This window comes from Theropithecus gelada, chromosome 5, assembly GCF_003255815.1.
Source record: "Theropithecus gelada isolate Dixy chromosome 5, Tgel_1.0, whole genome shotgun sequence".
In the NCBI taxonomy this organism is placed as follows: domain Eukaryota; kingdom Metazoa; phylum Chordata; class Mammalia; order Primates; family Cercopithecidae; genus Theropithecus; species Theropithecus gelada.
The window spans coordinates 120,920,570-120,946,550 of record NC_037672.1 but is presented as its reverse complement, the minus strand read 5'-3'; positions in this window follow the sequence as shown (position 1 = coordinate 120,946,550).

Genomic DNA, 25,981 nt, shown 5'->3' with positions numbered 1-25,981 from the left:
CATGATTATGAACTTCAAATCTTGTAAGACTTTTGGGCTTAAAAGGAGGTAAGTGTATTTTACCTATGGAAAAGGTTAAAAATCACTGGGACCAGAAGGTAGATTTTTGTAGATTGCCAAAGAAATGGTCCCCAAGGTAACATGCCCCCAGTATCCACATTCTTGTATATTTCCCTCTTGTATGTTTCCTATAAGAGGGAAACAGTTTATCACTGATATAGATAAATTTATCACTGATATAGATAAATTGTTCTGGCCAATGGGAAATCATGAAATGTAATATAAATAGAGACTTGATAAGCAATTGCATATTGCATATTAGGCCTTGCAGTCTTAGAGGCTGCCACCACCATGTGAGAATGCCCTTTCTAGCGTTCTAAAGGATGAAAAATCACAGAGAGAAGCTCAACCATCTCAGCTATCTCAGCTGAGCCCCAGGCCATCCCCCAGCTAAATGCAATAAGAGTGAGATGACTCAAAACTCATCCAATTGATAGAATTAGAAAGAAATTATTAAATTTTTTTAAACAATTGTCTTTGATATACCAATAAACAATTGCTACAGGTATATACTTGTAATTAAGATGCAACTTTTTGGCTGGGTACAATGGCTCACACCTGTAATCCCAGTGCTCTGAGAAGCTGAGGTGAGAGGATTGCTTGAGGCCAGGACTTTGAGACCAGTCTGGACAATGTAGCAAGACCCCATCTCCACAAAAAATTTAAAAATTAGATAGGCATGGTGGTACACACCTGTAGTCCCGGCTATTCAGGAGGCTTGAGGCTAGGAATTCAAGGGTGCAGTGAATCAAGATTTTACCACTACACTCCAGCCTAGGCAATAAAGCAAGACCTTGTCTTTTAAAAAACTACAACTTAAAAACAAAATCTATCATATTTCTTCAAAATTTATTCAGTGGGGTTTTATTCTTGTTTCTATATGAAAATTCCAGTGGCTTTATGATTTTTTTTTCATTTTTTAGATAAAAAATAGTCACACAGTATCAATTCAGAAGTTGAAATTCCACTGGAGTTCAGAAGTTGAATACGGAACTTGATTTAATGCCAATCTCCACGCTTTACCATTTAGGCCTGCTGCTTGCTGGAAGCCTAAAAGTCTGAAGTGGGTAGAGGAGGTGGCAACACTGAGCATCTTCTCTTTCTCTATCTGGCACATCTTTTCCTACCCTTAAAACTCATAAGGAGGAGAGGGAGGATACACTAAGAAGTTTTCATCTCATCCTCTAAGTCTGACTGATATGCAAACTAACTCTTTCTCTTGTGAATGAATCTGAGGGAGAATCTCCTCCACAATTTCATTGACCCAGACAGATGCCATTCTATTCAAGATATTCTCCTCTAATCGTTTCTGCCTCCATCAGGGATCCAAGAGCTCCCTCTCCCACTGGTCAGCATCTACCCAATGAATCCTTTGCTTTATGATTTCCCAGCAGGCAAGCTGATGCTGGCACAGACATGTACTGTGGAGGCCACTCTGGCTTTCTTAGGCCAGAATCAGGCTTAGCTCTGTCTTTCCCATATGTAGAAAACACATTTTAACTTCTCTGAGTGACAAATTGAATTAAAAAAAAAAAAAAAAAAAAAAAGACCCATCCTTCTGCTGTCTGTAAGAGACCCATCTCACATGTTGTGACACCTTGACACCCATAGGCTTAAAGTAAAGGAATGGAGAAAGATTTATCATGCAAATAGAAAACGTAAAAAGCAGGGGTTACCATTCTTGCATCAGACAAAACAAACTTGAAACCAATAACAGTTTTCAAAAATGACAAAGAAGGGCATTAAATAATGATAGAAGGGTTCAATTCAAAAAGAAGATTAAGGTTTAACTATTCTAAATATATATGCATCCAACATTGGAGCACCCAGATCTATAAAACAATTAATTCTAGACCTAAGAAAAGACTCAGCCACACACTCGTAGAAGGAGCCTCTACACTCCCCTGGCAGCATAAGACAGATCACTAAGACAGTAAACTAACAAAGAAATTCTGGAGTTAAATTGAACACTTGACCAACTGGATCTGATAGACATCTGCAGAATACTGCACCCCAAAACCACAGAATATACATTCTTCTGCACATGGAACATACTCTAAGATTGTTGACATGCTTGCTCATAAAGCAAATCTCAATATATTTCAAAAAATTTAAACCATACCAAGCATCTTTTTGGACCACTGTCAAATAAAAATAGAAATCAATAGCAAGAGGAATTCTCAGAACCACACAAATACATGGAAACTAAATAACTTGTTCCTGAATGATTTTTGGGTGAACAACAAAATTAAGGCAGAAATCAAAAAATTCTTTGAAACAAATGAAAATAGGGACACAACATGGCAAAAATTCTGGGATGTGGCAAAGGCTTAAGAAAGTTAAGCCTTTGTTAAGAAGAAAGTTTATAGCACTAAATCAAAGAGATAGATCTCAAATTAACAACCTAATCTCACACCTAAAGGAACTAGAAAAACATGAACAAACTGAACCTAAAGCTAGTAGAAGACAAAAAATAGTAAAGTCAGAACAGAGCTAAATGAAATTGACAAAAAATAGTAAGAAGACAGTAAATAGTAAAGTCAGAACAGAGCTAAATGAAATTGAGACAAGAAAATAATACACATGATCAACAAAATGAAAAGTGTATTTGAAAAGATAAACAAGTTCCATATACCACTGGCTAGATTAACAAAGGAGAGATGATCCAAATAATCACAATCAGAAATGAAAAAGATAATATTACAATTCATCCCACAGAAATACCAAAAAACCTCAGAGACAGTAGTCACTGAACATCTGTATATGCACAAACTAGAAAATCTAGAGGAAATGGATAAATTCCTGGAAACATATAACCTCCAAACATAGATCCAGGAAGAAAGTGAAAACTTGAACAGACCAATATCAAATTTCAAAATTGTATCAGTAATAAAAATCCTACCAACCAAAAAAAGCCCTGGACCAGATGGATTTATAGCTGAATTCTACCAAACATACAAACAAGGGCTGGTACCTATCCTATTGAAACTATTTCAAAAATTGAGGAGGAGGAATTTCTTCCTAACTTATTCTACAAAACCAGCATAGTTCTGATACTGAAAACTAGCAAAGGCACAACAAAAAAGAAAGCTATAGGCCAAAATTCCTGATGAACATAGATACAAAAGTCCTTAACAAAACACTAGCTAAACGTTGGGTACTCATGGACATAAAGATAGGAACAACACACACTGGGGACTCCAAAACAGCAAAGGGAGAGGGGAAGGCAAGGGTTGAAAAGTGACATATTGGGTACTGTGTTCGCTATCTGGGTAGTAGGATCAATAGAAGCCTAAACCCTAATATCACACAATATACCCATATAACAAACACACACACTGAATCTTAAATAATAAATAAATAAATAAAATGACTCCTTTTTAAATTAAATTTTCCTGGCATCTTTTTCCAAATTTCAACTGACCATCTATATAGAGATATATTTCTAGTCTCTACTCTGTTTTGATTACCTGCTTGTCTCTGCTGCTGCCAATATCACACTCTGTTTATTACTTTTGGCTTCTATTGATCCCACTACCCAGATAGCGAACACAGTGGGTCTTGAAATCAAGTGGAATATGGTAAATACTCCAACTTGTTTTTTTCCCTTTTTCAAACTTGTCTTTAGTATTCTAGATATGTCTTAGAGGATGCCTACTGTCCTTTCTGTATGACTCTCTTCATAAACAGTTCACAACATGGCCATTTGCCTCTCTAAGACTAACAGAAGAGTGTTTCTGGAGTCCACTTGCCATACAGAGTTACCTAATCAAAGGCGTGGTATCCCATCATCTTTGCCATCTTACATGAGTTAGAAGCCAGTCACAACCTATTTGCATACTCAAGGGAAGGAGACTATATAGGGGCATGGAGCATTGGGATCAACCCAGGATGTGTCTGCCACAACATCTTACATTAAAATTTTCTTGAGTATTGTATAATTTTTGATGCTGCAGAAAATGATAGTTTTTAAATTTTATCTTGTAATCATTTGTTACAAATATGTAATAATGCCATTGATTTTCACATATCAAACTTGTATCCTGTGAATTTGCTATATTTGCTTATTAATTCCAATACTTTGTAAATTCCATAGAATTTTCTACGTAAGAAATCATAGTATCTGTGAATAATGGCAATTTGTCTTGTTCTTTCCCTGTTCTTATGCCTTTTCTCTCTTTTTCTTGCCTTATTACACTTTCTAGAGTACTTAATACAATAGTGAATAGAAGTGGTGAGAAGAGTCATCCTGATCTCTTTCTAATCCATGGGCAAAGAATTTTACTATTTCAATAGTAAGCATGATGTTAGCTTTTTTTTTCACAGATGCCCTTTATTCAAGTGTGGGAAACTCTTTTAGCTCCTTTCCTTGTTTGCTGAGCGTTTTCAGAGTAAAATTGTCAAAGGTTTTTTTCTGCTCATACTGCGTGAAACAGTGACAAGCCTTCCCTGCTAAAATCTGCCCATACTGCACATTCTTAAGCTAAGTAACTGTTTGTTTTTTAAGCTATTAGGTTTGGAGTGGTTGATTATGCAGCAGAAAATAATTGGAAGGCTTGGGTGCCTAAAAGTGGGTGCTATCATAATAAAAGCCTAAAATAGGTATCCTTGGCTTTGGGATAAGCTGTGTGAAGACAGGAGCTTAGTGCAGCAGAAGCAAGTTTGGTAGCTTGCAGTAGAAACAAGCTACCAAATAACGCTCGGTGTGGTTGTTGCAGAGTGAATGAGGGGAACAAGGTAGGAGATGGTGCTGGAGGGATAGTCCAGGGCTAGATCAGGCAGGGTATTTGAGGCAAAGTAGAGTTAGATTCTACTCTTCTCACAATAGAAAGCCATAGAAGGATTTCCCATTAAGAGGAGAACTGAGGTGATCTAAAAGCAGTTTTGAAAAAGACACTATTAAAAAGCTGCTATATGAACTATAAGAGTAGAAGAGGGGAGACTAATTACAAGGCAGTTTTATATAGTCCAGGTATGAGATGATCAAGTCTTGGACTAAAGTGTTGATGACGGAGAATATGTGAACTGGTAAATTTCTTTCAGGGATGTTAACAAGCTTTCCTATGTTCCCTGGGCTACTCCTCTATTACTCAGGATTTTCTTTAGAAATGTTCAAATAAATAATGCCTTTAAGACTTCAGTAATTGACAGTCATGCCTCCATTTTCTTTTCCTGACAGAAAGTTTATGACCAAATTTGTGGCTCAACCTGAGGAAGCTCCAGCATGTATATCTGTAATTACTTTTCCTATTCTCTAATTTATTTCTTATTTCTGTAATTGTTTTTCAGGCCTGATTCCTAATTTTACTTTATACTGCCCATATTTTTAAAGCTGTCTTGAGTTCTGTTTGGCATAAGATAATATAAAAAATATATAAATATATGATGATAAAAATTCTAAATAAATTTAGAAGGAATGTACCTCAACACAATAAAGGCCGTATGTAACAAACCCACAGTTAATATCATACTCAACAGGTAAAAGTTGAAAACTTTTCCTCTGAGATCAGGAACAAGACAATGCCAGTTTTATTCAATATAATAATCTAAGTCCTAGCCAGAGGGATTAGGCATCAGAAAGAAATAAAAGACATCCAAACTGATGAGAAACAAGTTAAATTGTTCCTATTTGCAGATGGCATGATTTTATACCTAGAAAACCTATATATATAAGAAAACCCTGAAGACTCCACCAAAAACACTGTTAGAATTAAAAAATGAATTCAGTAAACCTTTATGACTTATCAGAGAAATACAAATTAAAACCATAATGAGATACTACCTTACACTTGTTAGAATGGCTATTATCAAAAAGAGGAAAGGAAAGATAACAAGAGTTGGTGAAGATGTGAAGAAAAGGAAACACTTTCACACTGTTGATAGAAATATGAATTAAGATAGTCATTACATAAAACAGTATGGAGGTTCCTCAAAAAATTACTTGATCACCAAAAGCAACGGCAACAAAAGCCAAAATTGACAAATGGGATCTAATTAAACTAAAGAGCTTCTGCACAGCAAAAGAAACCACCATCAGAGTGAACAGGCAACCTACAGAATGGGAGAAAATTTTTGCAATCTACTCATCTGACAAAGGGCTAATACCCAGAACCTACAAAGAACTCAAACAAATTTACAAGAAAAAAACAACCCCATCAAAAAGTGGGCAAAGGATATGAACAGACACTTCTCAAAAGAAGACATTCATACAGCCAACAGATACATGAAAAAATGCTCATCATCACTTGCCATCAGAGAAATGCAAATCAAAACCACAACGAGATACCATCTCACACCAGTTAGAATGGCAATCATTAAAAAATCAGGAAACAACAGGTGCTGGAGAGGATGTGGAGAAATAGGAACACTTTTACACTGTTGGTGGGACTATAAACTAGTTCAACCATTGTGGAAAACAGTGTGGCGATTCCTCAAGGATCTAGAACTAGAAATACCATTTGACCCAGCCATCCCATTACTGGGGATATACCCAAAGGATTATAAGTCATGCTGCTATAAAGACACATGCACATGTATGTTTATTGCGGCACTATTCACAATAGCAAAGACTTGGAATCAACCCAAATGTCTATCAGTGACAGACTGGATTAAGAAAATGTGGCACATATACGCCATGGAATACTATGCAGCCATAAAAAAGGATGAGTTCATGTCCTTTGTGGGGACATAGATGCAGCTGGAAACCATCATTCCTATCGCAGGAACAGAAAACCAAATACCGCATGTTCTCACTCATAGGTGGGAATTGAACAATGAGATCACTTGGACACAGGAAGGGGAGCATCACACACCAGGTCCTATTGTGGGGAGGGGGTAGGGGGGAGGGATAGCATTAGGAGATATACCTAATGTAAATGACAAGTTAATGGGTGCAGCACACCAACATGGCACATGTATACATATGTAACAAACCTGCACATTGTGCATATGTACCCTAGAACTTAAAGTATAATAAAAAAAAAAAAAGAAAGAAAGAAAATGTGGCACATACACACCATGGAATACTATGCAGCCATAAAAAAGGATGAGTTCATGTCCTTTGTAGGGACATGGATGCAGTTGGAAACCATCATTCTCAGCAAACTATTGCAAGAACAGAAAACCAAACACCGCATGTTCTCACTCATAGGTGGGAACTGAACAATGAGATCACTTGGACACAGGAAGGGGAACATCACACACTGGGGCCTATTGTGAGGAGGGGGGAGGGGGGAGGGATAGCATTAGGAGATATACCTAATGTAAATGACAAGTTAATGGGTGCAGCACACCAACATGGCACATGTACACATATGTAACAAACCTGCACATTGTGCATGTGTACCCTAGAACTTAAAGTATAATAAAAAAAATTACTTGATCCAGCAATCTTATATACATATACATGTATGAGTGTACATATATATATACACACACACACACACACATATATATCTCCAAAGGAAATGAAATTAGTATTTCAAAGACATATCTGCACTCCCATATTTACTGCAGCATTATCCCAATAGCCAAGATATGGAGTCAACTGAAGTGTCCATCAACAGATAATTAGATAAGGGAAATACAGTATATATACACAGTGGAATACAATTTAGGAAGAAGAAGAAAGAAGAAGAAGAAGAAGGAGAAGGAGAAGGAGAAGGAGAAGGAGAAGGAAAGAAGAAGAAGGAGAAGGAGAAGGAGAAGGAGAAGGAGAAGAAGGAGAAGAAGAAGAAGAACCTGTCATTTCAACAACATGGGTGAACCTGGAAGACATTATGCCAAGTGAAATAAGCCAGACACAGAAAGACAAATACCACATGATCTCACTTATCTGTATGCTACAGTTTGAGTATATCGTCCAAAAAGCATGTGCTGGAAGCTTAATCCCCCAGTACAACAATGTTTGGCAGTGGGACCTAATAAGAAGTGTTTAGATAATGAAGGCTATGTTCTCATGAATGGATTAAAAGCAATTATAAAAGGGCTTGGGGCTGTAAGTTTAATCTCTGGCTCTCTCTCTCTCACTCTCTGTGTCTCTCTGCCGTGGATGATGCAGCAAGAAGTCCTTCACCAGATTCAGCCCCTTGATCCTGAACTTTCTAGCCTGCAGAATCACGAGCCAAATAAACTTCTATTGTTTATAAATTTCCCAGCATGTAGTATTCTATCATAGTAAGAAAATGTGGAATCAAACCAGGCCAAGTGCAGTGCCTCACGCCTGAAAACCCAGCACTTTGGGAGGCCAAGACAGGAGGATGACTTGAGCCTAGGAGATTGAGACCAGCCTGGGCAACATGGCAAAAGCCCAACTGTATGAAAAAAAAATTTAAAGCCAAATGTGGTGGCATGCACCTGTAATCTCAGCTACTCGGAGGCTGAAGGGGATCACCTGAGTACAGGAGGTCAAGGCTGCACTGAGCTTAGATTGCACCACTTGCTTCAGTCTCAGTGACAGAGTGAGATCTTGTCTCAAAATAGAATAAAATTAAATTAAAATTTAAAAGTGTATTTTGTAGGAAGAGAGTAGAATGGTGGTTACCAGAGGTTGGGGGAGTGGGGAGATGGGCAGATGTTAGTCAAAGAATACAAAGTTTGTTAGATAGGAGGAATAAGTTTAAGAGATACGTTGTACAACATGATAAGTGAAGTTAGTAACAATGTATTGTATTCTGAAGAATCACTGAAAGATTTGATTTTGTGTTCTTATCACAAAAAATGACAATTATGTGAGGTAATGCATATGTTAATTAGCTCTAGTAATCATTTCAAAATGCATACATATTTCAAAACATGTTATACACAATAAATATATATAATCCTTAATTTTCAATTAAAGCTAGATTAATTATTTAAAATATACAAATATAGGCCTCATGCGGTGGCTCATGCTCATAATCCCAACACTTTGGGAGGCTGAGGCAGGCAGATCTCAGGAGTTTGAGACCAGACTGGGCAACACGATAAAACCCTGTTTCTATTAAAAATAATAATAAAAGAAATATTAAAAAATAAATAAGATATATGAATATATATATCAAGTAACCTGAGTCTAGACACCAAGGTTGTTTTAATCTTTGGAAAGGGTTGATGGAAGAGGGACTGCATTCAGCTTGGTGTGGGCTAACCTGGACACAATTATTTGCCACCTGTGGTTTTTAGTAGACCAGCTAACTCAAAAACAGCCTAGGATTGGACTACTGCAAGGTTGCCTTCTAAGAAGAAGAGAGGCAGAGTATGTTTCCTTGAGTGGGATGAGGTTCCTACAGCTATCCCAGATACATACTCTCACCCCAAAGGAAGGCCTACCAACATAAGAGAATGAAATTCCTGTTGTCAAAAATCCCAGAAAGGTATCAATCTTATGGCGGAAAACGAAGATCTAGGCAGCAAATCTTAAGCTGAAAAAGAACTTAGAATCTTAGTTTGGCCTATAGACAGTTGAAATAGTCTCAGATATGGGAGGTGAGCAGCCCTTCTCACCTACCATACAGGAGACAGTGTGGTAGCACTCCTGTATGGGAGACAGTGTTACAGGGAGACAGTATGGTTAGCAAGACATGGATCTGAGCCTGGCCAGTAGCTGTGAGTTACACTTTTGATGTAGCTTCTTTCCATTATTCCTTAACCTTCCATAAACCCTGTTAAAAATTACAACCAGTCTCAATGTGTGGGAAATTACAGAAAACGGGACTATCCCAAGGGATAGCAATGTTTCTTTCTCCAAGATCATGGTGGTGATCACTCTGGTGACTAATGATGGAAGACAGCTTTCTGAGAAAAAGGCCAGATTCACAAGTGAGAATAGTCTTCTCCCTAAAAAAACAGCAAGGTAAGACATAGAAGCAGAGCAGTTTGGGAGTTTGTTTTTGAGCACAGATTAAGGAACAACCTGAGGAATTCTCATATCTACCTAGGGAATGTTTTGTGGGGATTAACCTCTGACAATAAAGTTGGTATGTGGGTGAGTAATACTAACTCATATTAGACACAAAGAAGAAAGATAAGAGGGAAGGAGAGGAGGTGGCGAGGAGGAAGAAGAGGAGGAGAGAGAGAAAGAAAGGGGTCTATCTATCTTTACCAACCTACTCCACCCTTTGTAATCTTTCCTCTCATTTGTAAATGTTTGTCTGTGTTTTCTTTCCTGTCTTCAAATGAATGCCAGCCTGCATATTTCAACATGAAATGTGACTTATTCTGCAGTTAGGTTTACCACCCTGCTCTTTCCATTTAAAAGTGAGAAACACAGATCTATTTAGAATGGGATGACATGATCACTATACCCTAAGGTCATTATCCTTTTTTGAAGAGGCAGTTTTTGATATGAACAAGTTTATAAAGCAAAACACAGATGCTTTCATCTGCCAGATCCAATGTAGTAATTCAATAGCCATGAGATTATTTAAATAAGTAAAGTCTGTAGAAATATCATTATAAAGCCATTAGTTTCAGCATGTACTTAGAAAGTAACATTGACTTTGACAGAAACAATGATTTGGGATTTGTTTGAAAATTATTTTGCTGTCATTCATGGGAAAAAGTTTTGCTCAGTGCCTGTGATAAGCAATAAGAAAGGCATACAGAGCAATGATACTTTACTAGTTATTCCACAAGTATACTGTGCTTATTTCTGTGTAGAGACGTATGCTTATGTTTTTCCTTCTCTACCAGACAGACCCTTTTCTTTCTTTAAAGGTTTCCTTTGAAATCTCATGTCCCAGCACTTCCATGACTAGATTCTTTCTGAATACTTCAACTTAGTTGAGCTTTTTCTGTTCTGAACACCACACAATACTTAGACCACACCATAGATAATTTAATTATATATGCTTTCATGCTGTGTTTATTGTTCTTATGAGTTTGTTATGACTTCCCTCACTGTCATTAAATGGTCTGTAAGGGCAATGCTCAGTTCTTAACAAGTCTTCATTAACCTATGTGGAGGATAAACTTATATGCTATTATGAAAATTAAGTGCTGTTTTTAAATATACACATATGTATGTATATATATTTAATCCAGAATTCCAAGATATCTATTCCATTGTTAAAATTTTTGAAAAGCTGTCATAGGCAACAACATAATCGGTCACCAGGTCAGCACCACTTCCCAAAACAACAGTAGTGATAATAATGACAGTCACCATTTATTGAGAGCTCACTATGGTGCATACTGCTCTAGTGCCTCATACAGATTACCTCTTTCTGTTCTCACAGGAACCCATGAGTTGGTCACTATTATTATTTTTGTTATTAGTCACATCTACTTGGAAATTCATATCATAACCGGGTAAGTTTTTAATTAATTTATAATGATAAGTAACTGCAACATGAACTGGAATACCTCGATGTCTACACAGCATCCTCTTTCTCTAGGCAGAGAGCAACATAAGTTGACCTGACCTTCCTAAACAGAAAGCCAGAAAATGACCATTGACTATTATCAAATCAAAACAAAGACAGTTCTAAAATCTAACACTTCATAACATCAGGGGAAGATGCTGTGAGATATCTAACTCACAGTACAGGAAGTTTGGCCAATGAGAGTAGAATATTCCAAGTCTTTTTCCACATTCCCCTGTGTCATCTTCACATGAGGAGTAGCTTTCCCATTCAATATTTATGATCAATCAATAATTGATGAGGAGTAGGTAACGAATAGAAAAAGAAGGATAAATGGCCCTATGTAATATTTAAAATAAAAAGTAACGCAAAGCAGTATTTTTAAAATTGAAGTAGCATTATAGGAAAAGATAGTATCAAGATGCTGATGCTAAACAGAGTATGTTCAGAAAAAAAGTATAAAGAAGTATTACTAACCTTTTCTCACATGGCAGAGCAGGGCACAGCATAGAGAAAAGCAAATAAACAAGCACACAAAACACAAGGTGTGGCATATTAATTAAAAGCATGGGCCAGGCGCAGTGGCTCACGCCTGTAATCCCAGCACTTTGGAAGACCAAAGCGGGTGGATCATGCCGTCAGGAGATCGAGACCATCCTGGCTAACACGGTGAAACCCTGCCTCTACTAAAAATAGAAAAAATTAGCCTGGCGTGGTGGCGGGCGCCTGCAGTCCCAGCTACTCAGGAGGCTGAGGCAGGAGAATGGCGTGAACCCGGGGGGCGGAGCTTGCAGGGAACCGAGATCGCGCCACTGCACTCCAGCCTGGGCGACAGAGCGAGACTCCGTCTCAAAGAAAACAAACAAACAAAAACAAACAAACAAAAAAAGCATGGAGTCTTAAAGCTAGACTGCTTAGGTTCAAACTGCGGCTCCATCACTGGCTAGCTACATGACCTGGCACAAGTTACTTAACTTCTCTGGACCTCTGTTTCCTCATTTATAAAATGGGAATCATTATAGTGCCTCCTTTTAGAATTGCTATGGGAATTCAATGTATATATTTTTAGAACAATACCTGGAACAGTGTAAGCACCGCATGAGTGTTACCTATAGTTTAAATTGCCTCACCTTTTAAAAATTTAGCCAGATTTTTATTTTTAAAAAAAAATTATCATGTATATCAAAATCACAAGGATTCTAGGCTTTTAAAGAATAATGTGTATTATGAGTTAGAGTCAAATTATTTCCCACAGAAGCACATTTCTCACTTATGATAGAAACAAATGAGAGAGTGTAGTCTAACATAGGCACAGTCAGTTTATACATATCTTTTTTCAGTAACTCCTCTAATAAAAAACATGGATTTAACCTAGAGTAAGAAGCAATCAAGTCACTGGTGTCATGTGATGATTCCTAAATATGAAATCGTTAGGCTGATGCCAATCCAGAAGTTTTCCTCCGTGTGTATACAAATAAGAATTATTTCTTATTTGGAACCTTAAGGATAATGTAGTGAGTTTTCATAAGGCTAAATACGTTCAATTAGTATATAACCAAATTAAAAACTAAGTATATTCAGGGCCAGGCACAGTGGCTTACACCTGTAATCCCAGCACTTTGGAAGGCCGAGGCGGGTGGATCACCTGAGGTCAGAAGTTCAAGACCAGCCTGGCCAACTTGGTAAAACCCAGTCTCTACTAGAAACACAAAAATCAGCCGTGTGTGGTGGCAGGTGCCTGTAGTCCCAGCTACTCAGGAGGCTGAGGCACAAGAATCACTTGAACCCAGGAGGTGGAGGTTTCAGTGAACTGAGATCACGCCACTGCAGTCCAGCCTGGGCAACAAAGTAAGACTCGGTCTCAAAACAAACAAACAAACACACAAAACTAATTATATTCAGTTTATTCTGAGGTTATATGTGTTGCTTTTTAGAAATATCCTGACTCAGGCCTATAAATGATTCCAATATTAGAAATTATAAAGACCTTTGGAATAGAAAATTATGGGAACGAAACAAGAGGCAAGTACAATAGAAAGGGCATATGGTTTGGTCATCATACAAGGCTGGGTTCAAATTCCAACTCTATTTCTTACTTTTGGGATAATCTTGGATTAATAATTTAATAGCTTTGATCAATAATTTTATAAACCTAGCTTGTTAGCGACTACCTCAGTTTTTGTAAGGATTATGTGAAATTATATTTTAAATGCACTTAACGTAAGTCTGTCACAGTATCCACTTAACCAACCAAGGCTATTATGTTCTAGTCTTGGTTGGGTGAAAGCAGTAGTAGCAAAGATGGTAAACAGTCACGCCATTTTTAGTATTGTTGTGGGAAAAAGGCAAAACCTTTTTATTGCCAGTCACACGTAGAATTCCAGAAACAAAAACTGCATATAGCAAACTTTCTCAGTAATGCATTTCTCTTTGTCACTTGGTGCGATGGACAATCACTGCTGCACACAAGAATGCATCCTGACTTCTGATTAACTCTTTCCAAATCAATTGAACTCCTATCAGGAGATTAAGCTAACTCATATGTGATTAAGCTAAAACAGATGTGAGGTTAGTTTCTGCTCTCAGTGCAGTTTTAAACTGCTAAACCCATACCAGCTGTTTCTATAAACCAGCAATTCTAATCATCTAGTATCACTCCTCAAGGAACGTTAGATTATAGAAGAAATGTGATCAACTAACACAAATTTTACATTTTCAGCAGATGTATTTCAATTTCTAATCAAACTCAATCCCAGCTTCTTCCCTGGCCACTCTTGGGTAAGGAGATTTAAAGTAAAGAAAATAGAGCTCGAAGAGTTTAACAGATGAAGATTGTATGCTGACAACCCCAGACCATCTCCTTTGTTCTAGTCATATCCAATAAAACTCCTCAAAATGATTGCCCCATCATCTCTATCATTTAAACAATTTTTGAAACCATCTGCCCCTCAGTTCAAAACATAAACATGATGGAAAATCAAGAAAATACCTTGCAACTTATAAATTCCTTGAGATGTCTTACAAAGAAAAAAATAATTTATTTGATTCTGGAGAAGAAAACAATAATGTATATCATATTGTAAGACTTCATCCAAACATAATAATCCTAAGACTTAGATAACACTTACTATATCAGAAGCACTGGTTTTCAAGACCTTCACATGTGTTAATGTATTTAAAGTATACGATAGGGGCCAGGTGCAGTGGCTCACACCTGTAACCCCAACACTTTGGGAGGCCGAGGTGGGCGGATCACCTGAGGACAGGAGTTCGAGACCAGCATGGCCAACATGGTGAAACCTCATCTCTACTAAAAGTACAAAAAAAAAAATTAGCCAGGCATTAATCCCAGCTACTGGGGAGGCTGAGGCAGGAGAATCACTTGAACCCAGGAGGCGAAGGTTGCAGTGAGCCGAGATCTTGCCATTGTACTCCAACCTGGGCGACAAGAGTAAAACTCTGTCTCAAAAAATAAAAATAAAGTACACAATAAATCTAAGAGACAGGTGATATTACTATACCTACTTTTCAGGTGAGAAAACTGACTCACAGGAAGATAAGTATCTTGAGATGCTAAGTGTCAAAGCCAAAATTTAAATCCCAGTTTGTCTCCTTGACTGCTCACTCTTACTGTTTACTTTATAATGATTTGAAAATAGTAAAATCAGGAATGCCAGTCAGAGATGATGTTAATATAAAAGATATCCAAGTGTTTATAAATCTGATTTTTTAATATACCAACAAGGTGGCTAAGACTATCACAGGATGATCGGTCACATCAACCCATGTTGCAAATAAACCACTCTTTAATAAAGTAATTTGAACCCCATCTTCTTAAAATTTCAACTTTTTGTCTCATTCTTTCTTTTCCTTTCACTCTATTCTTTCTAGACTTCTACAACGGGGGTCTTCAAGTGTCTGTTTCAAATCTCTTCTATGTTCCTACTCTTAATTATCTTCTTGGATTTGATGATTTTCAATTTCTGTTGATGTATCTGTTGTGTTATTTTCTTCTGAATGTTTTATTAGTTGACTCATTTCAGTTTATTTCTTAGTTAGTCTTTTCTATGTTTTTTTTTTTTTCCAATTTTCTCCCTCTCACAAACTGCTTAGTTAGCTTCCTTTTACTGATGAATATTAGAATGTTTAAAAGAATAATCTGGGTCATCATTCTTGAAAATGTAGGCATTAAAAGAAGAAAAGATATTCTATTTGCCACTTTTCTTCTTCACTCCAACCCCAGTTGCAGCCCTTACCCCAATTAAGAAATGTTTGGATTAGAGATTCATCTAGTTTTTGAAATGTAAATAATGGAAAAAATGAATATTTTCTGTATTTGCATCATTAACCACCATGTTAGCCTGAATATTTGATGATATCTGGCTAATAAATGCACTTGACCCAGTTTTAAAATACCCAAGTTAAATATATGCAATATTCAAAGAAAAATTAATCAAGGGAAGTTTGCAATTCCAAAGTAGGGGCCATATCTTTAATATGTAGATCACATGAAGATGGACATGCCTCGGTAAGGAAATGCCAGATCTTTCCTTATAATATAAAGTGACATTGTGCAAATGCATTCACTGATTTTCATCTGTCGAATTCATTATCTTACATAATGGCCTTTCCAGGTAAATCAGCAGAGGGACCTAAAATTGCATAAATTTGTTCACCAAGTTGTAAATGTGCCAGAATAGCTGCTTTTTAGGTATCTGAGTTGACCCAAAAGCTGAATGCTCACTTGTGTTAGTAAGTAATAAAATACCCATGGCTGGACCTCACTCTGTAAGGTACCAAACTAATTATCTACCACCTGATATTATCCAGGAGTTCTCTTTACTTACTTCCAATGCAAGCAGGTAAAATATTTAATCCTTTCTCCAAATATGCTAATCTGCAATCAGCCTAGATAAAAATAAAGCTTAGTGATAACCATATTTTAAAGCAAAAATAAGTTCACTGACATGTTTTAAGCCATTGCTAGCTACCAAGTGGAATGCTGATTCTGTGATTTTTTTTTTTTTTTAATACTTAGAAGCAATCTGGGGAAAGGGAGGACAAAACAAAACAATATGGTTAATTGATCCATCAATATAATTACGGACAAAAGAAGAAAACAAGTCTTCCTAAGTCATGTTATTAAGGGAAAAAAATGGTTCACGATTACATAACTGCAAGTGAGGGAACCAAGAAGAGATTTGAATCATGTGACTTAGTGCATTGCTTTTTTCTTTTTTTTTCTTTTTTCTTTTTTTTCAGTTTAAATATAACTAATTTATTGAATCAGCTAGACTCAGTAGGATACAAAAAGGAAGAGCAAGAGAGTGAGTGAATGAGAGAGAGAGAGAAAGAGAAATGTAAGAAAGAAAGAGAAAGAAGGAAGGAAGGAAGGAAGGAAGGGAGGGAAAGAGAGAGAGAGAAAGAAAGAGAGAGAGAAAGAAAAAGAAAGAAAGAAAGAAAGAAAGAAAGAAAGAAAGAAAGAAAGAAAGAAAGAAAGAAAGAAAGAAAGAAAGAAAGAAAGAAAGAGAGAAAAGAATAGAAAAGAAAATAAAAAAGGAAACGAAAGGAAAGGAAAGGAAAAGAAGGGAAAGGAAAGGAAAGGAACAAGGAAGGAAGAAAGGGAGGTAGGGAGGAAGGGATACATTGCTTTTTTCAACCCTCATTCCACTAAATAGCTGGTTCTTTTTATATCTTACTGAGTACTGCTATGTTTTAGCCATTATAAAATCACAAAGTTGAATAGTAAAAGCTGCTATAACTCGAAATTGTGAAATGGACAACTATTTGTTACAAATACTACTTACACAAAAGAAATTCTAAAGAGATCTAAATTAGTCTGTTATTTGTTTGCTTACTTATTATTGAATAAATAAGAGCACTCTCTGTTTTCTTTTTTAAGTCTAACAAATTTTAAGGAAAATGTGAGAACTGGAAATATACTGTAAGTTTCATTGATAATCTTATAAAAGTGAACTTCAGGGCAGTTTTTTGTGGGAAGTTTTGTAGCGCTTAGATTAGACTAAACAAATCAAAAAGGTTTTTCTATTGATGTGTCACTTAGCTGTAACTCCTTATGAACTAATATGAAATGCTTGTAGCAAGTATTTGATCACAACTTCCTGAATTAAAAAATTTATTTTACTTTAAATACAACATATTTTATATTGTTTCTATTGTACAATTGACTGTTCATTCTTTTTTAATTTCTTAAATTAAGAGTATTGATTTCATCCTAAACATCAAGTAACATTACACAACACTACATAACTACATTTGGTAGTAAATTCTATATCATCTGATCTCTCTCTCTTCCTGTTGCTACTTCCTTAGCTCAATTTATCATTTGTCTTACCACAACAATAACTTTTTTATTCATTTTCATTGTATTTTATTTTCAAATATTTTCACCTTCATTTCAGTCTATCTTCTAGCGCAGGAGTCAGCAAACTTCTTTCATAACGGTCTAGAGAGTATTTTAAGCTCTTCAGGTAAGAGGTCTCCATTTCAACTACTCAATTCTACTGATGTAGTATGAAAACTGAGATATATAATACATAAATTAAATTGGCATGACTGTACTCCAATAAAACTTTATCTACGAAAATGGATGTCATGCCAGATTGGCCCATTAAGTGTACTTTTCAGACTTCTGCTGTAGGATTATAGTTCTAAAAAGTGAATCTGATCATGACCGTTAATATCTTCTGTTGTATCACCAAATTTATAGTAATATTTCTCAATGATCAGTTTCCTAGAGGTAGATGGAATTATAAGTATGCCAAAGACAAAATTATCTATACCATATTAAACATGCATTTAATATGATAGTCATTATGCTGGTGAATTACTTTCATGGATTCAATCTTCATGCATATTAACTTGAACTTTAGTAGCAAAAAATAAAGACATAAACATGCAATGAATAACTTGTCATTAGCTGTTACTTTAATCAATGGTTTAAAACTACTTGATTATGGAATAGTATTTTGAAAAACTATCCATTGTATTTGTCATTCACAATCATTCTCATAGTTCTCCCCCAGCTGAGGTGGAGGCATGCTTCATGGGGAGGGCCAGACTCATCCAAGAAAAGAACAATTGTTTGTTTGGTTTCAAACTTTCAAGATCGTCTGTTGATGCTCACTTTAGGTGCAAGAACTATGAAACATATGATTTTAATCTAAGAGTCAGGTTTTGTCGAGAGAAAAAAGTGATGTACAGATTTGTATTATAGTGGTTCTGTTTTTTTTAATTGTCTGTATTTTATAATGCTCTGAAGTTTGGATCTTACTGATCCTGGAGAGACTTCCCTGTCCAGGGCTAGCTAATTCCTAAACAAAGCTAATTACTGTCCTGAGGCCAAGCCTTTCATATGTGAACCAACCAACCCATGGTCCATATGCCCTACTACCTCCTCTGACAAGCTCTCTATTTCCCTGCCCTAATATCCCTTCAGGGCCAGTTTCTAGGAAAGCAGGGGCAGTCCTTACACCCTGAAGTTTGCTGAGATTATTCAAACCAGCCAATCCCAAAGCTGCTCAGCTGCTCTCCTAGCCTGCCAATTCCTTCCCAAGAAAACCACAATAGAGACTCTTGCCCATGCTTTCCCCTCACTCTCTTTGCCGCTTAAACGACCCTGGGGTTTCCCCACATGGGCCTGTGTGGTATGCCCTGCCTCCTGTTTCTAGCAAACTGGGAATATAAACTTCTTCGCTTCTGTGTCTGTGTATCTTACCATATCTGATTATAAAAAGTGGTAGATACATTTTAGAACAAAATTCTAGAGGTCAAATCTCAGAGAAATGATCAGAGTCTTTTACTGTGTCCCACAAGGTGAACAGATTTCTTTCTGAAGTCTAACTTGAATCCTTACAGGAAGTTCCAATGCGTCCCAAAATTACTTCCCAAGCAAATGGGAAGGAACAAGTACATTTAGTTGGGGCACCCAGTCTTCTTGGACACTATTTTGACTCATTTAGAGCATTCAACTTTAAATACAAAGTAAAACTTTGTTGTGGGTTTTAGGATTGTATTTGTCTCATGCTGCTACAAAGAACTATCTGAGACTAAATAGTTTATGAAGAAAAAAGGTTTAATTGACTCAAGTTCCTCATGGCTGGAGAAGCCTCAGAAAACTGACAATCACAGCAACATGCAGAGGATAAGCAAAGCACATCTTTCCATATGAGACAGTAAAAGGGGAAGTACCATACACTTTTAAACCATCAGATCTCATGAGAACTCTCTCACTATCAAGAGAACAGTGTGGAGGAAACCCGCCCCCATAATCCAATCACCTCCCACCAGGTTCCTCCAATTCGATGTGAGATTTGGATGGAAACATAAATCCAAACCATATTCTTCTATCCCTGGTCCCTCCCAAATCTCAGGTCCTTCACACATTGCAAAATACAATTATCCCTTCTTAACAGTCACCCAGTCTTAACTCATTTCAGCATTAACTCAAAAGTACACAGTCCAAAGTCTCATCTAAGACAAAGTAAGTCCCTTCTGTTTATGAGCCTGTATAATCAAAAACAAGTTAGTTACTTCCAACATACAATGGGGGTACAGGCATTGGGTAAATGCTGTCATTCCAAAATGCAGAAATTAGCCAAAACAAAGGGGTACATGCCCCATGCAAGTCTGAAATTCAGCAGTACAGTCATTAAATCTTAAAGCTCCAAAATAATCTCCTTTGACTTCATGTCTCACATCTAGGGCATGCTGATGCAAGAAGAGGGCTCCCAAGGCCTTGGGCAGCTCCACCCCTTTGGCTTTGTAGAGTATAGCACCCCCAGCTGCTTTCACGGGTTGGCATTGAGTGTCTGCAGCTTTTCCAGACACACAATGCAAGCTGTTGTGCAAGCTGTTGTTGGATCTACCATTCTGGGATCTGGAGGATGGTGGCCCTCTTCTCAAAGCTCCACTAGGCAGTGCCCCAATGGGGACTCTGTGTGGGAATTTCAACCCCACATCTCCACTCTGCACTGCCCTAGCAGAAGTTCTCTGTGAGGTCTGCACCCCTGCAGCAGACATCTGCCTGAACATCCAGGCATTTCCACAGATCCTCTGATATCTAGGTGTATGTTCCCAAATCTCAACTCTTGCCTTCTGCATATCTACAAGCCCAATACCAAGTGAAATCCACCAAGGCTTGGGGCTTCCACACTCTGAAGCCATGACCAGAGCTGTACCTTGGCCCCTTTTAGCTATGACTGGAGCTGGAGCAGCCAGCATGCAGAGCATCATGTCCTAAGGCTGCACAGAGCAGCTGGGCCCTGGGCCTGGCCCAGGAAACCATTGTTTCTTCCTGGGCCTCCAGGCCTGTGATGGGAGGGGCTTCCATGAAAGTCTCTGAAATGCCCTGGAGACATTTTCTCCATTGCCTTGGCTATTAACATTCAGCTCTTTTTCACTTATGCAAATTTCTACAGCCAACTTGAATTTCTCACCAGAAAATGGGTTCTTCTTTTCTACCATATAGCCAGGCTGCAAATTTTCCAAACTTTCATACTCTGCTTTTCTTTTAAATATAAGTTCCAATTTTAGACCATTTCTTTATTTACATGTATAAATATACACTTTTAAAAACAGCCAGGTCACATCTTGCATACTTTGGGGCTTAGAAATTTCTTCTGCCAGATACCCTAGGTCATCTCTTTCAAGTTCAAAGTTTCACAGAAGCCTATGGCAGGGGCAAAATGCCACCAGTCTCTTTGCTAAAGCATAGCAAGAGTGACCTTTACTCCAGTTCCCAATAACTTCCTCATCTCCATCTGAGACCACCTCAGCTGGGACTTCATTGTCCTTATCACTATCAGCATTTTGGTCAAAACCATGCAACAAGTTTCTAGGAAGTTCCAAACTTTTCCACATCTTCCTTTCTTCTGAGCTCTCTAAACTGTTCCAATCTGTCCTTGTTACCCAGTTTCAAAGTCACTTCTACATTTTCAGGTATCTTTATAGCAGTGCCCCACTTCCGGTACCAATTTTCAGTATTAGTCTTTTCTCACACTACCATAAAGAACTATCTAATACTGGGTAATTTATGAAGAAAAGAGATTTAGTTGACTCACAGTTGCATAGTTTTAACAGGATGCATGACTGAGAGGCCTCAGGAAACTTACATGACTGAGAGGCCTCAGGAAATCATGATGGAAGGTGAAGGGGAAGCAAGCATGTTTTACCAAGGCAGAGCAGGAAAGAGAGAGAACAAAGAGGGAAGTATCACACACTTTCAAACAACTAGATCACATGAGAACTCACTCACTATCATGAGAACCACAATGGAGAAGTCCACTCCCATGATCCAATCACCTCCCACCAAGGCCCTCCTCCAATTAAACATAAGATTTTGGCAGGGACACAAATCCAAACCATATCAAGGACAAAACTGATTTTTCTCCTTTTCTCATGTATGTACGTGGCTTTCAGCCCCTTTATCCTCTAGCCTTAGGGGCTTTAGTTGTCATGAATCCTTCTCATAATTCTCTTTTGCTCAATTGATTGCTAAAAAAATATAAACACCAAGATGCAAGCAAATCCAAACAAAATACTTCTGTGGGTCAGCTAAAGCATGGACTAAGGTAAGGGTTCCTCTTGTCCAGAATCCAGTGAGCTATTGGCCTTACCAGATATTGAGTCTTATTATAAACCATATGATAAACAGCATTTAAATCAATATGGTATTGCTGAAATGATGGAACTAAACCCACAATCCAGATCCAGATATTTACAAAACTTTTTATTTGACCAAGAACTCATTAAAAATGGTCCTGGGATAACAATGTATTCCTATGGGACGAAAAAAATGACACTGCATCTCTTCTCATCATAAAAAGTAAAAATTCAGGTGAGCTAAAGACAAATGTGAAAGAAAAATTCTGACTTTTGCTTATCATTCATTAATTTATTTTTGGAACTTTAAAACCTCTCATAAAAGTGTACTGTACTATCCTATTGATTTTATTACTTTTCTCTTACTTCTTTCTAGGTTCAATATTTTTGTCTATTGTCATCTTGTTCATAAATTCTGTGCCTCATAAGAAAAAATGACTACGTCTATTTAATTCACCTCTGTGTATTCACTACATAATACACTGCTTAATAAACTATGTATTTGTTGAATGCTTGAATTGCAAGGAATCATCCTTGTTGGAGAACATGTTTTAAGGACCACTAGTGTTAACTATTTAATGATACTTCTTAAATATAGAAAAAAACTAAATCAGAGAATACAGCTTGAAAACTACAAAATCATAGCAAATGTATGAATTCAAAAATTGCAAAAATAATACAATTGAAACTAACAGAATGAATTACATGTGATGGATGATGTTACCTTGAAATTAAACCACCAATATTGGGTTTAATAGTAGAAATATTGGTTATTTTGATTTCAAGCATGAGGTATCATTCCTCAGTCATTATCATTATATATCTTTTTCATAACTGTAGTGAGTTTACTTTATAAAATATGACTGAAATAGATCTAAATGGCAGTCTTTCATTTCATAAATTGAGCTCAGTTTTTTTTAGAGTCCAGATTTTCACCAATGGCAATAATAATATCTCTGAGTATTTACTATGGATAAGGCACTGTGATAATTCCTTCCATTCATTCATTTAACTAACTCACTATATTAACTGATTTATTTAACTTTTTTTTTTTTTTTTTTGAGATGGAGTCTCACGCTGTCACCAGGCTGGAGTGCAGTGGCATGATCTCGGCTTACTGCAACCTTCGCATCCCAGGTTCAAGCGATTCTCCTGCCTCGACCCAAGTAGCTGGGACTACAGGCGCGTGCCACCATACCCAGCTAATTTTTGTATTTTTTAGTAGAGATGACGTTTCACCATGTTGGCCAGGATGGTCTCAATCTCTTGACCTTGTGATCCGCCCACCTCGGCCTCAGAAGTGCTGGGATTACAGGTGTGAGCCACCGCGCCCAGCCTTAACTTGTTTTATTAACACCATAAAGCAGAAAATAATTACTCTTGTCACCTCAAAGCAACTCAGTCACTTCCAGTTTGATACCAGATATATGCTGAGTCTGTGCTCAGTTAATTTAGGATTTATATTCAGTCAGTTCAGTGATCCATGTTCAATTCCATTACTGTCTAAGATTGCCTATCCCTCCCTCCTCAGCCTCAGAATGATGTCTGGATTCATGGGGCATTTATATAACAGCCTGGGAAGGATGAAGCTGGGAGCTTGCCCTACTCAGTTTCCAGCCTGGTTTTGACCTGGTCCATTCACTGCCAGGATTCAGGAATCCTGGGCTCAGCTTCTGCCCTGCCTGACCCCAGAAGACCAACTTGATAGACCAGATTGAAGGGTTGGCTTGGGCAAGGATTTGGTCCTTTAGCCTCTGAGTTTCTAAGGCCATCCCTGGGGAATGTGCTGTGGGGCCCTTGGTGGGATTCATGACCAAGCTGTGGGCTTGCTTCAGGTATAATTTTTAAGTATTTAGATACATGGTTTGTGAATTTTCACCTGTACTTCATAAATGGTGAGAGCAGGCATGAGAAGAAAAAAATAAAATGTGTCATTTTTTATGAGTGTCTTGGCTATTTTCAGCCCTTGCTCCATCTTATCTGTTCTAGCCTCAGTGCTCTAGTGCCTCCTGGTTGTTTTTAGTTTTTTCACTTTCTTCTTGTTTTCTCGTATTTTTCTTTTTGTGCTAATACAGACATGTTTCTTTCATAAAATGGTATTTTTAAATATTTTATCTAGGCTTATTTATACATTATGCGTTGGAAGAGTCATTCAGTATCTAGCCATTCCTCTAGAAACAGTAGATCACTGTCCTAAGTATTATAATAAATATTATAAATTCCTCATTTCAAATGGCTCAAAAATACTCATTCTAATCAGGATTATATCAAATATCTATTACTGCCTAGCAAGCTACCCCAAATACAATAGGTTAAAACTATAGCTATGCACTTTCACAGGATTCTGTGGTTTGGCTGAGTGGTCCATCTGCAGGCTTATCCAGGCTCACCTGAGAAACTTCATTCATCTGGGGGGTCTACTAGTGCAACCTAACCCTGGGTACCCCAATTTGCCCAATTTGCAGTGTTTCTTGGGCCACGTTTTATTGGCCAAAGAAAGTCTAAGGCCATCCCCAATTCAGCAGAGTAGAGAAATACTCTCCACCTTTTGAGAAAAGAGTCTTACAAAGTGCCATGGATAGAGTAAAACATTAATCACATTTAGCAAATAAAAATACACAAAACATAGTTACATTGGAATTTTAGAAAAATAGAAACTTTTTGAGTGTAAATATATCCCAAATATTGCATAGGGCATATATATAATAAAAAAAAATTCACTGTTTAACTCCAAATTTAACTGGCTGTCATGTATTTTATCTTGAAACTCTAGTGGCTGTTTTATTATTATTATTAAGCTGGTTTACCCCACATTGGCTTTTAACCTGTCCATAAAACAGTCATAGCTTGATTTAGAAAATCTCAATCAGTAAGTATGTACCAATTCATTTGTATTTATTCTCTTTCTCACATCTCTTCCTAGTACTTTGAGAGAATAAAGAACTATTCAGTCATAGAGTGTTGGTTTCATTGTTGCTGTGGAAAATGGATATTTTCAGGGATTCTCCCAGTTTATATCTGAGGACATTGTCTCTTGGATCTCACCTTCCAGGCTACAAGACACACCTATTCAGACGTCCCTCATGAATGGAAAACCACAGTGCCTCTGACAGAGAGCAGAGCTCAGAAGTACATCAAACAAAAGACTTAAAATGGAGCAGAGCAGCTTCCTAGGAAGACATAATAGATGTTACGATATTTCTTTTCCTTTTTTTTTTTTTTTTTTTTTGTTGTTGTTGTTGAGATGGAGTCTCCTTCTGTCACTCAGGCATGATCTCGGCTCACTGCAAACTCCACCTCCCAGGTTACGCAATCCTCCTGCCTCAGCCTACCAACTAGCTGGGATTACAGGTGCCCACCATTACACCTGGCTAATTTTTTGTGTTTTTAGTAGAGATGGGGTTTCACCATATTGATCAGGCTTGTCTCGAACTCCTGACCTCAGGTGATCCACCTGCCTCGGCCTCCCAAAGTGCTGGGATTACATGCGTGAGCCACCACACTCAGCCCAATTTTATGATATTTCTAAAGAAAACTTGTTCTGGCAAGAACACTACTAATATTTATTTATATCTCTAATTAATGTACCTCTGACTTTTACTCATGGTATTACCTAATTTCCTCAGGGTGCGTAACTGTGCAACTAGGCTTGGAATACATAAGACTTTTTTCCTTAAGGAATACTATTTAATAGATGAGAAAAAACATGATGAACACAAATACAAGTACAGTATATAAAGACAAGAGCAAAGAAATCATTTTTCCAAAAGCCAAAGAAAAAGAGTGGCTAATATCCAAAAAAGCTCTAGTTGAATAGGAAGACCACAAACTGAGATTTAATGGCAGGGATGACGTGACAGGCTGAGCAGGGAGAAGAAAACTGTGGCAGAGATAACTGTTTTTTCTCCAGGATCCAGTCTCCCCTCTTTCCTTAGTTATAGAACTCTCAGCTGGGT